The sequence below is a fragment of the Dipodomys ordii genome, unplaced genomic scaffold, assembly GCF_000151885.1.
Source record: "Dipodomys ordii isolate 6190 unplaced genomic scaffold, Dord_2.0 Scaffold11, whole genome shotgun sequence".
Classification (NCBI taxonomy): Eukaryota; Metazoa; Chordata; class Mammalia; order Rodentia; family Heteromyidae; genus Dipodomys; species Dipodomys ordii.
Window position 1 is genome coordinate 4,330,097 of NW_012267227.1, and position 12,690 is coordinate 4,342,786.

Below are 12,690 nucleotides of genomic sequence, written 5' to 3' on the forward strand. Positions count from 1 at the left end.
CCCAGTCTGTGGCATTCCTAGGAAACAGTAGAACCTTTAGTAGGTAAATAACAACTCCTCTTCCCTCTTTCTCCCTCCCCCACTTTCCATTTCCCTTTCCCCTTCCCCTTCTTCCCCCTCCTCTCTCCCTCCTCCTCTTCCTCCTCTTCTTCTTCCTCTTCCTCCTCCTCCTTCCTCTCCCTCTCACTATCAAGCTTGCAAAAAGGTAGATGATAAATTATTGCTGCAGAAGCATCTTGACTAACCTAAGAATTCACTGAGGAAGCTCCCTGCTATGGTTGGAATGCCTTGTGTTTTCTCCCTAACTCATGTTGAAACTTTATCCCTAATGCAATAGTCGTAAGAGGACGGGCCCTTAGGGGGTGATTAGTGCCTTTTCCAAAGGCTAGGAAGAGGCAAATTTTTCCCTTCTAACTCTTCTGTCCTGTGAGGTTAAAATATCTGTCCTTCTGGAGGGTGCAGCAACAAGGCACCGAACTGGAGGCTGGCAACCAAACTGACTGGCCCTTTGGTTGAGTATTTCCTAGCCTCCAGAAGTGTGAGAAACAAAATTTTAATCGTTTTAAATGATCCAGTCTTGGATATTTTCATACAGCAGCTCTAACTGACTAAAATACTCCATTAAAATTCATATGTTGACTCCTTGTTTCTTGTTGAGTCCTAAAGATACTACAGAGCCCTCACCAAAAAATGGCCATAACGATACATTGGATACTCAAGTGCTAAGGACACTCATGTGTCAAAGGATCTCCATGTTTTCAGGGTTGATCCTCACGGTTTCAATGGTTGAAGTGACTAATGCCTACAGTGCTAGTGAGCTGAGAGGTAGATATAAAAAGGATCACAGTTTAAGGCCAGCCTGAGCAAAAAGTTAGTAAGACCCCATCTCAATTAAAATGCTGGGTGTAATGTGAAGTGTCCATCACCCCAGCTACCTACGAGGCATAAAGTAGTAGGACTGAAGTCCAGGTTGGTCAGGAAAGAAAACTGAGATCCTAACTGAAAAATAACTAAAGTATAAAGGGCTAGCAAGTATGGGGCCAAGTTCAAACCCCAGTTATCATCAAAAATAAAATCAACACAACACAAAACATAACAAGACCATCAAATGCCTTTGGAAAATGTTGGAGGGAGAAGAGGAAACTGGACGATGGTAGAGGAGGTGATTTCTCTCAAACTGCTTTTGTATTTATATGGAAATACCATAATAGAACTCCCTCATATTACAAATCTATGTTAATTCAGAAATGAAATAATAAAAGGCAAACCATGATCCCCATATTTCCACAAGATTTTTATTTACCCTAAACTGCATATATTGATAATAATCCATTTCCCATTTCTTAGTCACCAAGGACATAACTACTCTTTCTATACCAGTCAGCTGTAATATAAGCCAAGTGAAAGGGCAGACTCTCAGCTTACCTGCCTATCTGTCCTCTGATGCTCAAGGCCCTCCAAACTAGGAAGGAACTATCTGAAAACTCCCTGCCCCAGGACTCTGATAGGAGCAACTTCACACTGCTTGCCTATGCTTCCTGCTCTTACCAAAAAAGGCAGGTAGCCACCCTCCCCCAGCCCCACCCTCCCCCAGCTGAGGCTGGGTTCTACATTACTTGCAGGGTCTCTACTGGCTGTCAAAACAGGATGGGAAACACTAACCCTGGCAGACAAAGCTGAAGTCAAGATTGGGAAAGATAGATGAAAGGGGAAGGAGAGACACTGAGAACAGGGAGGAATGGAAAGCTATTCAGGAGGCAACTAAGACTAACTGGATTTGAGAACTAGTCCATTGCCTATCCATTCCCTTTGATCCTTACTGTCCTGAGTGAGAAAAAGGCTGGCTAAGTATTTCAATGTCCCAGGGAAAAGACTCCATTTATTAGAATAAAAAAATGTCTCTAAGTTTTCTTCTTTTCTATTTATCTTTGGAAAGACATCTAAAAAATTCACTAGGGAGGAAAAAAAAAACATGTATTTTAATCCCACCCTTCCTACCCCCTCCACAACTCTCCAGCAAACCAGTCTCCATGTACAATAAAAAAAGACATCTTCTCAGGAAAATATAAATATTTATAGACACCATCACTCCATCACCCTGCAATGTTAAGCAGAGCTCTTGTTCCGTTCACTTCTTTATTGATTTAGTTACATGGTACCTCATAATCAGAAAGCAGTAAGGTAACAGTGCTTTACCAGGTACCAAGTCATACATCAAATAAATGTAGAAAAAATATATATGTGTGTGTGTGTGTGTGTGTGTGTGTGTGTATATATATATATATATATATATATATACACACACATTCATTAAATTTCTTTATGGTATATCACCAGACAGCAGTAAGAGAAACAAGAAATCAATATCAAAACAAATTCAGCCTTGGGAGCCTGGGAGGGCGGCTGCATGAGGGTCTCCTCCATTATGAAAGCCACCCGGTCTGTGAGCTCCTCTTCCTCCTCCTCTTCTGGGATGTGTGCTTTTGGAACTAATTCCCACCATCTGACTCAGGGCTCATGGGAACAGGAGAAAGGCAGTGGGATGTACTATAAAACAGGAGTTCGCAGGAGGGGTCAAGTCCTCATTCAAGGTCTTCTCTAGACACTTCTCAGTGTTCCCTCGCTCTTTGAAACTGGATGACTAGTTCTCTAAGGTGTGTATGTTCAAGTTTAAAGCCCAGCTGATTTCTTGATGTCTCTTCTCCTACCTAAAGTCTGACTTCCCCTGAAAGAGCCATCCTTTTTCCCAAGCACTAGCACACTGTTTCAAAAATTCCCATCCATGGTTAATCATTCTATTGGTTTTAGACCAGTGTCAAAGCAGAACATCATAGTAGGAGCACAAGGCAGAGAGGGAACACAATACTGTCTTGAAAAAGGGCATATCTTCAATGACCTTACTTCTTCCCTACTAGGTCCCGCCCCCAGAAAGTTCCACTACTCCCAATATGCTACCAACTGATGACCAAGTTTTTAAGCACATGGAGGACAATGATGTAAAACACAGCACCAAATGATCACAACTTGAAGGTATGTAAAAACTATTGATTTATCATTGCCATATTTCCAGTTTTCCCAGTTATATAAGAAGTTTCATAATATCATCAGCTAGGTCTGTTTCCCCCGCCACTCCAATTCCCCCCATCCCCTGAGATAAAATTCTCAAAATTCTCTTCTCTTGGGTATACACCAAGGGCTGGAAGTGTTGGCTCTTAGGAAAGTTCTGAGGAATCTTTTGAGGAATTGTCAGACTGATTTTCCAAAGCAGGCCTGCCTTATATATTTGTAGTGGCTATGTGTGTGACTTTTCCATATTCTCCCAATACTTGTTCTGACCTGTGTTTTTAAACGTAGCCATCCTATAGTTGAAATAGCATGTCATTATGGTTTTGACTTACATGCCCTTAATGAATAATGATACGAATCCTTTTTGCACATACATATTGGGTATTTGTTTATCTTCTTTGAAAAAACACTTATTCTAAACAACTGTCCATTTTAGAAATTGCATTATTTGCCTTTTTTTAATTTGCCTTTTTCTTATTTGGCTCTTATCAGAGTTCTTTACCTATTTTAGATACACCCTTATATATGGTCTACAGGATTTTCTCCCATTCGGCCAGTTGTCTTTTTACTTTTGTGATAGTGTTCTTTAGTGTCCAAAAGTTTTTTTTTTAAGTTTTTGATGAAATCCAACTTGGCTAATAATTTGTTTTATTGCTTGTGTTTTTGACCACTGTCCATGCCAAAGCCATAAAGATTTATGCCAGTGTTTCTGCCTAAGAATTTTTTGTACTTTTACCTCAAACAACATTTAGGTCTTTGATCCATTTTGACATCCATCTTCAAATATATTAGGAAGTAGGAGTCCCACTTTATTTTTCAGTATCAGATTTTGAAACTAAGAACGTTTTCTTTTATTTTTCCCCTGTTTTCACTCAGTAATGGAGATGGGAGAAAAAGACTAGGGAATTCCAAGTTGAATATTTAACTTCAGAGCAAAGAGAGAAGAGAGCAACTGAATTCTTCCTAATGGGCCTGAAACTGCCTTTTATAACTGCTTTGAGAATGAAGTAGGATGGGACTCTATGCTCTGCACTTTTCAAATGACTAGCCAAGGAGGGAAGACTTCATAGGTTAAATGAAGATCACCTAAATATTCCTGGATACCCTCAATATAGCCTGCCAACTGCTATAATATAGAGCAAAGGTGGGTTAAACACAGCCCCTCATCCTATAGCCTTCTTCAACATGCTTGGGAACTAAGGCTGGTTTCCTAGGAAACAGTTCTATCTCAAAGAGTAAGTAGCTGAATTACATATCTTTGATAAAAGGAAAATTTCCTTCGGGGCATGTGTTTCACATGATGAAGTCAACAGGACGAATGAAATGTCCAAATAGGGACATGAGCTACTTCAGATAATAAACATGATTTATAGCACTGTTAATGATCATTCTGGAAACGCTGTATGTATGTTATACAGTGGACCATCATTTCCCTCACCACCATCAAAAAAAAAATACATTTCTTGACTTGAAAGACATAGATCATTATGACCCTCTCAATTAAGAATGATGAAAATGCTGAGTCTGGGTGGCTCCTAGCTACTTGGGAGGCTAAGTTGAAAGCCAGCCCGAGCAGAAAAAGTCTGTGAGACTCTCATCTCCAATTAACCATCAAAAAGCTAGTAGTAGAGCTGTAACTGAAATGGAAAAGTGCTAGCCTTGAGCACCAAAGCTCAGGGAAAGTCCCCGGCCCTGAGTTCAAGCCCCTGGACTGACTGGCAATAAATAAACAAACAGACAAATAAGAATGACGGGAAGAGGACGTGTAAAACACTCCACACTCTCTTTATCACCTCTATGAGGTTATGTGATTTCTGAGGTGTGTTTTTTGTTGTTGTTGTTGTTTTTAAGATTTAGTCAAATAAGAATTCTGCCTTAACTACCTCCTTGGGCTTTATTCTACTTTTGAATAATTTAATAGGTAGGGTTTTAGTTTTTTGTCATGTCTTCAAAATACTGTAAAAATGGGGAAAAATCCATAAAAAGTACTATTGAACATACATTTGAGAACATGAGGAGGAAAGAATGCAGAATCAGCTTTTCAGTTACTCTCAAGGGAAGAGGATGCTCCACTAACACCAGCTCTAAGCCAGGCTCTCAAAAACAACTCAAAACTGCTGTCCCTAGAGTCCCCACAGCTTAGGTTGTGTGTACTTTAGAGCACTGCCACAAGATCAGAAAATGCCTCACTTGGGGAAAACACACACACACACACACACACACACACACACACACAGACTAGACACCAAAACAGATGTCAACACAGAAAGGCAGTTCAAAAAGAGAGATTAAGAGAGAAAAATCATCGACGATATCACCAAAGGATGTCCAGGGTTCTTGTCCCAGGAGATCCACCACCTTGGAACCAGTGTAATTTGGGACACTGCCCCAGGTAGCTAGCTGATGTGTAGAAATACTATTTGTTACTCAGCCATGATTTATCCCATGTATGTCATCTAAGATCAAGTGGATTTGGAGATACTTCAAGTGGAAGACTTAGAGGAGATCCACCATCAAACTTCCAGATATTGAAAAAAAGAAAAACTGACTTAGTTTCATTTCCTGGATTGTTGAGGGAAACTTTGCAAGGTGTCCAGGCAGGGGATTCCTGGAGTAGAAGCAGGTGTCGTGGGATGGCACTATTTTCTGCTGGAATCCCACAGGCTCACCCAGATTCTCTGTTCTGATTTTACCAGCAACAAACCACAGTTTGTTCCAATATCTGGTGTCGTAAATAGATGGCCTCTCCGAGAGCTTTCAAATAAACACTCTTCAGGAGCCCTCCCTTAAAAGAGCACATGCCTCTTCTACTTAACCACAACAAAGGTTTGTGGACCGCACAGGGAATAGCCCATTAACCTTGGCTGTCGTTCTTTCTTTCCAGATGCTTTGTGGACAGGACTATACAATCTTTCATCTAATCTAGATCCCTAACTATGAATATCCACTATCAAAACTTTACTAAGAATCCAGATTCTCCCCTGGCCGCCCCCCCCACCCCATTTTTTTCCCCTGTTGGTCCTGGGGGCTTGAACTCTAGCCTGGCCTCTGTCCCTGAGCTCCTTTTGCTCAGGGCTAGCACTCTACCACTTCAGCCGCTTGAACTCTAGCCTGGCCTCTGTCCCTGAGCTCCTTTTGCTCAGGGCTAGCACTCTACCATTTCAGCCAAAGTGCCACTTCTGGATTTTTCTGTGATTAATTGGAGATAAAGAGTCTCAGGGACTTTTAAACCACAATCTTCAGATCTCAGCCTCCTGAGTAGCTAGGATTACAGGCATACACCACTAGCACCCAGCCAGATCTACCCTTTAAAGTGCCTCTATTGTACAGTATTTTCACAATAAAAAAAATAAAGTGCCTCTATTTTGGCAGAGACTTAGATAAAGTATAGGTCTTTATGATAATCACACATGTATAAAATAATCCCAGCAGATACTTATTGAAGTCCACACAATGTTCTAGGTACTAATAACATTTCAACATTTTCTTGTGTTTCAGTGGATTTGTCTCACTGGGACTTTGCACCCAGCAAAGAAACCTGAATGGATGCCTTAAGAGGACAGGAAAGCCTCAGAGGTATGAGAATGCTTTCACAACTATAATAGTTTTTGTCTTACCCCAGGCCTATATAGTGAGTTTTCAGTAAAGGAAAAAGAAAATTACCCCCTTATTACCATGACAGAACATGAAATTTAAATCAAGAATAACTATTAATTAGTATCAGTATTAAATTTAGATTTCTTGGTGTAAGGAATCTAAGTATGCCACCACAATTGGAAATTCTGATTTCTTTATCAGAGCTATCAAAAAGGATAATATTCATTTTCCATGTCCAAAGTCCACATGTGGTTTTTAATTTTGTAATTTGCTCTATTGGAAAGTTAAGTCACGGCGTGATTGGAATCCTAATGGATTAAATTCCAATGCTAAACACTTCAGACCTCCACAGGACACCAGGCATGGGAAACTAATGCAATTGCTATCTGGAAAGAATTAAGACTGGGGAAACAAGCCAGCTGAAGATTGCTTAATAAAAATCACTCACTCTGGAGTCTTAACAAGATGTTTTCTTTAAAAAAAAACCAAACTCAAAACAAAAAACAAAAACAAACAGGAACTGATTTCTCAAAAAGGCAAAGGAAATTAATATACTAGACACTAACAATGTAACTGTATAATAACCAAGCTTTTAAAACTCAGATAAATGGAGGTAATTCTGGTACAGCTAAGAGACAAAACCTTTGGCATGCATAGACTATGCCTCTTTCTATTTTTAAAATAATGGATCTCATACACAGCAGTTCAATTTCTATATTGCCCCTAAAACACACAAATCAACATTTTGCAACATTATTCTGTATCCTTGCTTAGCTCAAGGATAATTGCAACTATTAAATCTCATTACTGTATGAATTTAAGGTAAAAGCAAAAATAAAGACTTTGCTTACCTAATTCCTTCTCTGGCTGGCTCCCAGAATCCACCAACTCCTTCTATCAGGAGGGACAAAGAGACAGCAAGACAGAAATGGAAAACCTATAAATCCTCCTTATGATGAAAGCAAATGAGGTATTTGGAGCATAGCTCCTCCCTTCCCAAAGGCAGAATGATAGAGAAAATTGAAACCTAACTTTCCTTCCTGCACATGCAAGAGGATGGAGCATCCCCTTAAGAATTCTCTTTTGCCAAGACACAAAATGGTCTAACTACTAAAACTGCATTAGCCTTCACTGATAATGAAATTTTAAAGACATGGGCACTAAAGGCGTGGCCAGAACAAGCAGCAAAAGCAAGGTCTCTTTTACTTACTCCAGTCCTTCCTTCTAACCCACCAAGTACGTCCCCAATCCTGTTTTTAACTGTGTTAATGTAGCTGACTATCTACCAAGAAGAAACACATTTGTCTTGGCCTTTGTGCTGAAACTAACCCTACATTCTTTTTCTATTCTATGTCTACCATCCAGTATTAAACACAATTCAAATCACCTTTAACTTCATGTATATCAACTTCACATCAGTGGCCATAGACAACTGGTCTACCTAAAGCTAATCTTTTTTTAACTTCTATCATAGAAATACATGGGCCTCTAGAAAGCCTCTGACTCTTGATTTCCTCCTCTATGAAATAATGGTGTGGCCTAGGTGATCTCAGAGTGGCCTTTCAGTATAAAGCCATCACATTTAAGTATATGTTCTCTCTAAGTGCCAATGTGTGTTAGCAAGGAGAATGCTAATGTTAGTCTCAAGTTCTTGTGTTCCATTGCTTTAAGGCATTCAGAGCCGGGAGCTGGTGGTTCACATGTGTACTCCTAGCTACTCAGGAGGCTGAGAGCAGAGGATCAAAGTTCAAAGCCAGCCTGGAAGAGCACCTACCCAGCAAGCAAGCTGAAAGAGTTCAGGACCCTGTATTGGTCTCAGTTTAAAAAAAAAAAAAAAAGGATGTTCAGGATGTCATAATCAGGGAGGAAAATGATGAAGGGCAGTAGTGAGGATCATTCATTTACCAAATAAAGGTAAGAAATGCTCTGGCCTACTGTAGTTTTTGATTCTAAACTTTTGAGGACTGAAAGATCACACCTTGGCAGGTATCAGTAGACTATGTCATTATTTCCAGTCTAAAATTGTCTATATTTTATATTGAGTTTTTATTTATTTACTTAGTTTGGTGGCACTGGGATATGGACCTATCTTTGCTACTGTGGTTTGCTTACTACATGCTCCTGAAATTGCCCTCTTGCCTGTAGTAACATGAGCTATCTGCCCTTCATTCAGGGCAGAATACAAAGGAACTTAGGCCTTAGCCTGCTCTCTAGCCTCTCCAGGCTCCAGCCTCGATGCCCAGGGCCTCTCTCTACCTCATATGCACCTGTGTCCTGGCCTGCATCCTCGCTCGGCATCCACTCGCATTTGTCCACCTGGATCTCTGTAGGCTCTCGCAAAATGACATCAGAGAGCTGTGCGAAAAAGGCCAACAGGCAACATGGAAGCCCAGAACTGGCTCGATTCTCTAAAAAGACAGGTGGCTCCATTTAAAATTCCTCTCTGCCCAGCAACCTCAGCCCATGCTTTCTCCTGCAACCCCCAAAACATCTGCTGCATGAGTTCCTGTCCCCTCCCTGCCCTTGCCAGGGCAGGCAAGCCACACTGTTCCCTTGGCTCTCCGGCAGCAACACATTCAAACAGAATGGAGGCGGAAAGCTGAGCCTATCTCAAGGCTAAAGCCCTTTCCTCCTGCTTTGTGCTCTAACCACAGCCTATGCCTCTTATCTTTAATTCAATTATGAGGACAACTTAATTGGGCCTCTGGTACCCAAAAAATCCTCAGCTTACAGGCAGCCATCCAAGCTTGACACTATCACAGTGGAAGAGGCTCTGCTACCGGCCAGGGCTTTGGAAAGTTCCAGGTGTGACTGGGAAGATGCCGACTTGAAAGAGCTTTCCTCACCGACTGACCTAAGCTTCAGTAGCCAGAAAAGTAGGTCAGGAGCACAAGTCACAGTCTAAAGGCTGATGTGCGTGTAGCAGTTCTGTTTGCAAGCTGTGACATTTACCAATACATCCTCCTTGCTACTCCCACACCGGCCACCCTTGCATCAGCCTTGACTTCTAGTACAAACTCCTGTCTCCTGCTGTGCTGAAAGTCCAGAACCATTCCTCTTAGCCAGACCATAGGAAGAGATGCTAAGATGTTATTACTGTACACAGCCTCCTGGTCTCCCTGCTCTGGTGGACCAAGGCAACAGCCTTAATATTAATATGGAGTTGACCTTTCTTACATGCATTGGTTTTGCTTATTTGATCCATGCATGTCATATTATTGTGGTGTTTTTTTTAAATTTTATTTTATTGTAAAGATGCTGTACAGAGGGGTTACAGTTGCATGAGTTAGGTAACTTGTCCAGCATTGTTACCCCTCCTTTGTTGTTCTATTATCCCACATATTGTGGTGTTTTAGTCTTTAAACTGTTTTTTTAAAGAAGGTTTTACAGTTTTCATGTGCCTAAATGCACAACTGTACACACACACACACACACACACACACCTTCTGACATTACACATGGACAACTGACAAATTAAGTCAGCACCTTGAAGCTTTAGGAAAAGTATGTTAAGACAACCTGCCAAAAACCAGAAGGAAAGTGTCAAAGTGCATTGATTTCTCCCTTCTCTCTTCTTTCCCTATAAGTGTGGGGTGTTTTCCTCTCTGCCCCACAAAGAGACAATCTCAGCCTTTCAACCCCAGTTAAGGCTGAGGGAGGATCTGAGGCAAAGCCTATAAGATTTCAAGGTTTCTTAAAGTCTTCGTGGATCAGAGAACTCTGCGCTTCAGGAGAGATGCTGCAAGTGGATTTGCTCTACAAGAGCAAAGGGCTTCCTATGTCAGGTGAGAAGCAGGAAACTCCAACAGCACTGCTACCACTTTTAAACACATCAAAAAGTGACACTAGCCTGGCATAGGTAGCTCATGCCGTAATTCTAACTACTCAAGAGACTGAGATTTGAGGAATATGGTTTGAAGTCAGCCCAAGCAGAAATGCCTATGAAACTCATCACCAAGTAATTAACAAAAAGCTAAAAGTAGAGCTGTCACTCTAGTAGAAAACCAGCCTTGAGTGAAAGAGCTAAGAGACAGTTCCCAAGACCCAAGTTCAAGTCCTAGTACCAACACACACACACACACACACACACACACACACACACACACACACACACACAGAGTGATATTTCAAGCCAGCTCAGACTGACGTCTTTAAATTTGGAACCAAAATGAAAATATGTGACCATAAGCAAACAACATGTCAAGTCTAATTGTGGATCTTCCCCAATCGAATGAAGATTTGAGTTAAATGAGGCAATTAAAATCAACACCAATGAACTCACTCTGAGCAGAATACAAAATTACTATGCAACACTATTGTGAAGCCAATTGGAGCAGCGTCCTTTGGTAATCCTCAGACTCTTTAGAGGTGCCAAATCCATCACCTACCTTTGTAATCAGTGCTACAGGGAATAGCCTGGACCTAAACCATCATATCACTGACAGCAGAGGGAAAATTACAATATAATTCTACAGAAAGACCCAAGTAGGTCAAGTAAATTCAAGAGTAGTAGCCCCCCATAAGTGCATTTATTTATTTATTTATTGCTAGTCCTAGGGCTATTCCCTGAGCTTCTTTTGCTCAAGGCTAGCAATCTACCACTTGAGCCATAGCACCACTTACAGCCTTTTCTGTTTATGTGGTATTGAGGAATCGAACCCAGGGCTTCATGCATACTAGGCAGGCACTCTACCACTAAGCCACATTTCCAGCCCACATAAGTGAATTTTATTCTTTTTTCCCCCTTTTTTGGTGCTAGTGCCATTCTCATTCAGATTTCTTGCATGTGGAGAGTGTTCTATCACTTGAGCTACACCTCCAGTCTGCCATTTTGGAGATGGAGTCTCATACTTTTTTTTCTTTTTTGGCCATGCCTGGCTTTGAACCATAATCCTCCAGACTACTATCTCCTAAGTAACCAGGTTAACAAGCATGAGTCATGGTGGCTGGCTGAGGGATCACTCTTTAAGATAAATCAACTGAGTGCACTGTTTGTACAAATAGCGATCTCAGTTGGTTTTGACACAGATTAACTATGGTCAAAACCTTTAGTTTATATACAACACATTCATATACCCTAAAACTGTAGTATTTTGTTGTTTCTTTTTTATTTTTGGGGTCCAGTCGTGGGGCCTGAACTCTGGGCCTGGGTGCTGTCCCTCAGCTCTTCAGCTCAAGGCTAACACTATACCACTTGAACCACAGCACCACTTCTGGCTTTTTGCTTATGTGGTGCTGAGGAATTGAACCCAGGGCCTCATGCATGCAAGGCAAGCACTCTACCACTGAGCCACCTTCCCAGCCCTGTAGTATTTTGTAGAACAACCAATGATTGGTAACCCAAAAATATCCTGAGTTAATCATGATATAAAGTAAAAATTTACCAAACACACTGTACCCAGAACAACTTGCAATTATTATTTATCAACTAAAAAACCCCCCACAAACTGTTATCTGCAAAAGTGTGCTCATAATTTACACTCAAATGCCATCCATGACTACTGACCAGGTGAGTGTGGTTGGAGAAAGTCACCTTTCCCCTTGACTTAGGAGCTACAAGATTGTCAGTGAAAATTTAAAACATTCCATAGGTTTTCCAACCCATAGCTCCCTTTGTGCTTAGTCATGGAAAAAAAAATCACTTGGAAAAGAATTCTAAAGCCTAGTTTGGGATACCCTACCCCAAAGAGCTTTTGCTTTTATGGCTATGGTAGCGCTTATTCTTTTCCAGCCTAGGTTAATTGGCAGGACTTAGTTTAAAAATCTCCACTGCCCCAACAGTTACTCCACATGGATATTAAGTAAAGCAAATCCACTTAGTGTGTGTGCCATGAAGAGTGGAGGCCATATTGATCACCCTGATTAGCTCTGTCAGCTGGAGTAAGAAAAGACTGGCTGGCGCTCAGGGCCAGCTGTGCAGGATTCTACAGACACAGACAACAGGCAACATTGACAGCTTCCATGCAATTGGTCTGGGCAGTGATGGATGCTCTGTGGACAGCTTACAGTGTTATTAAGATATAGAAC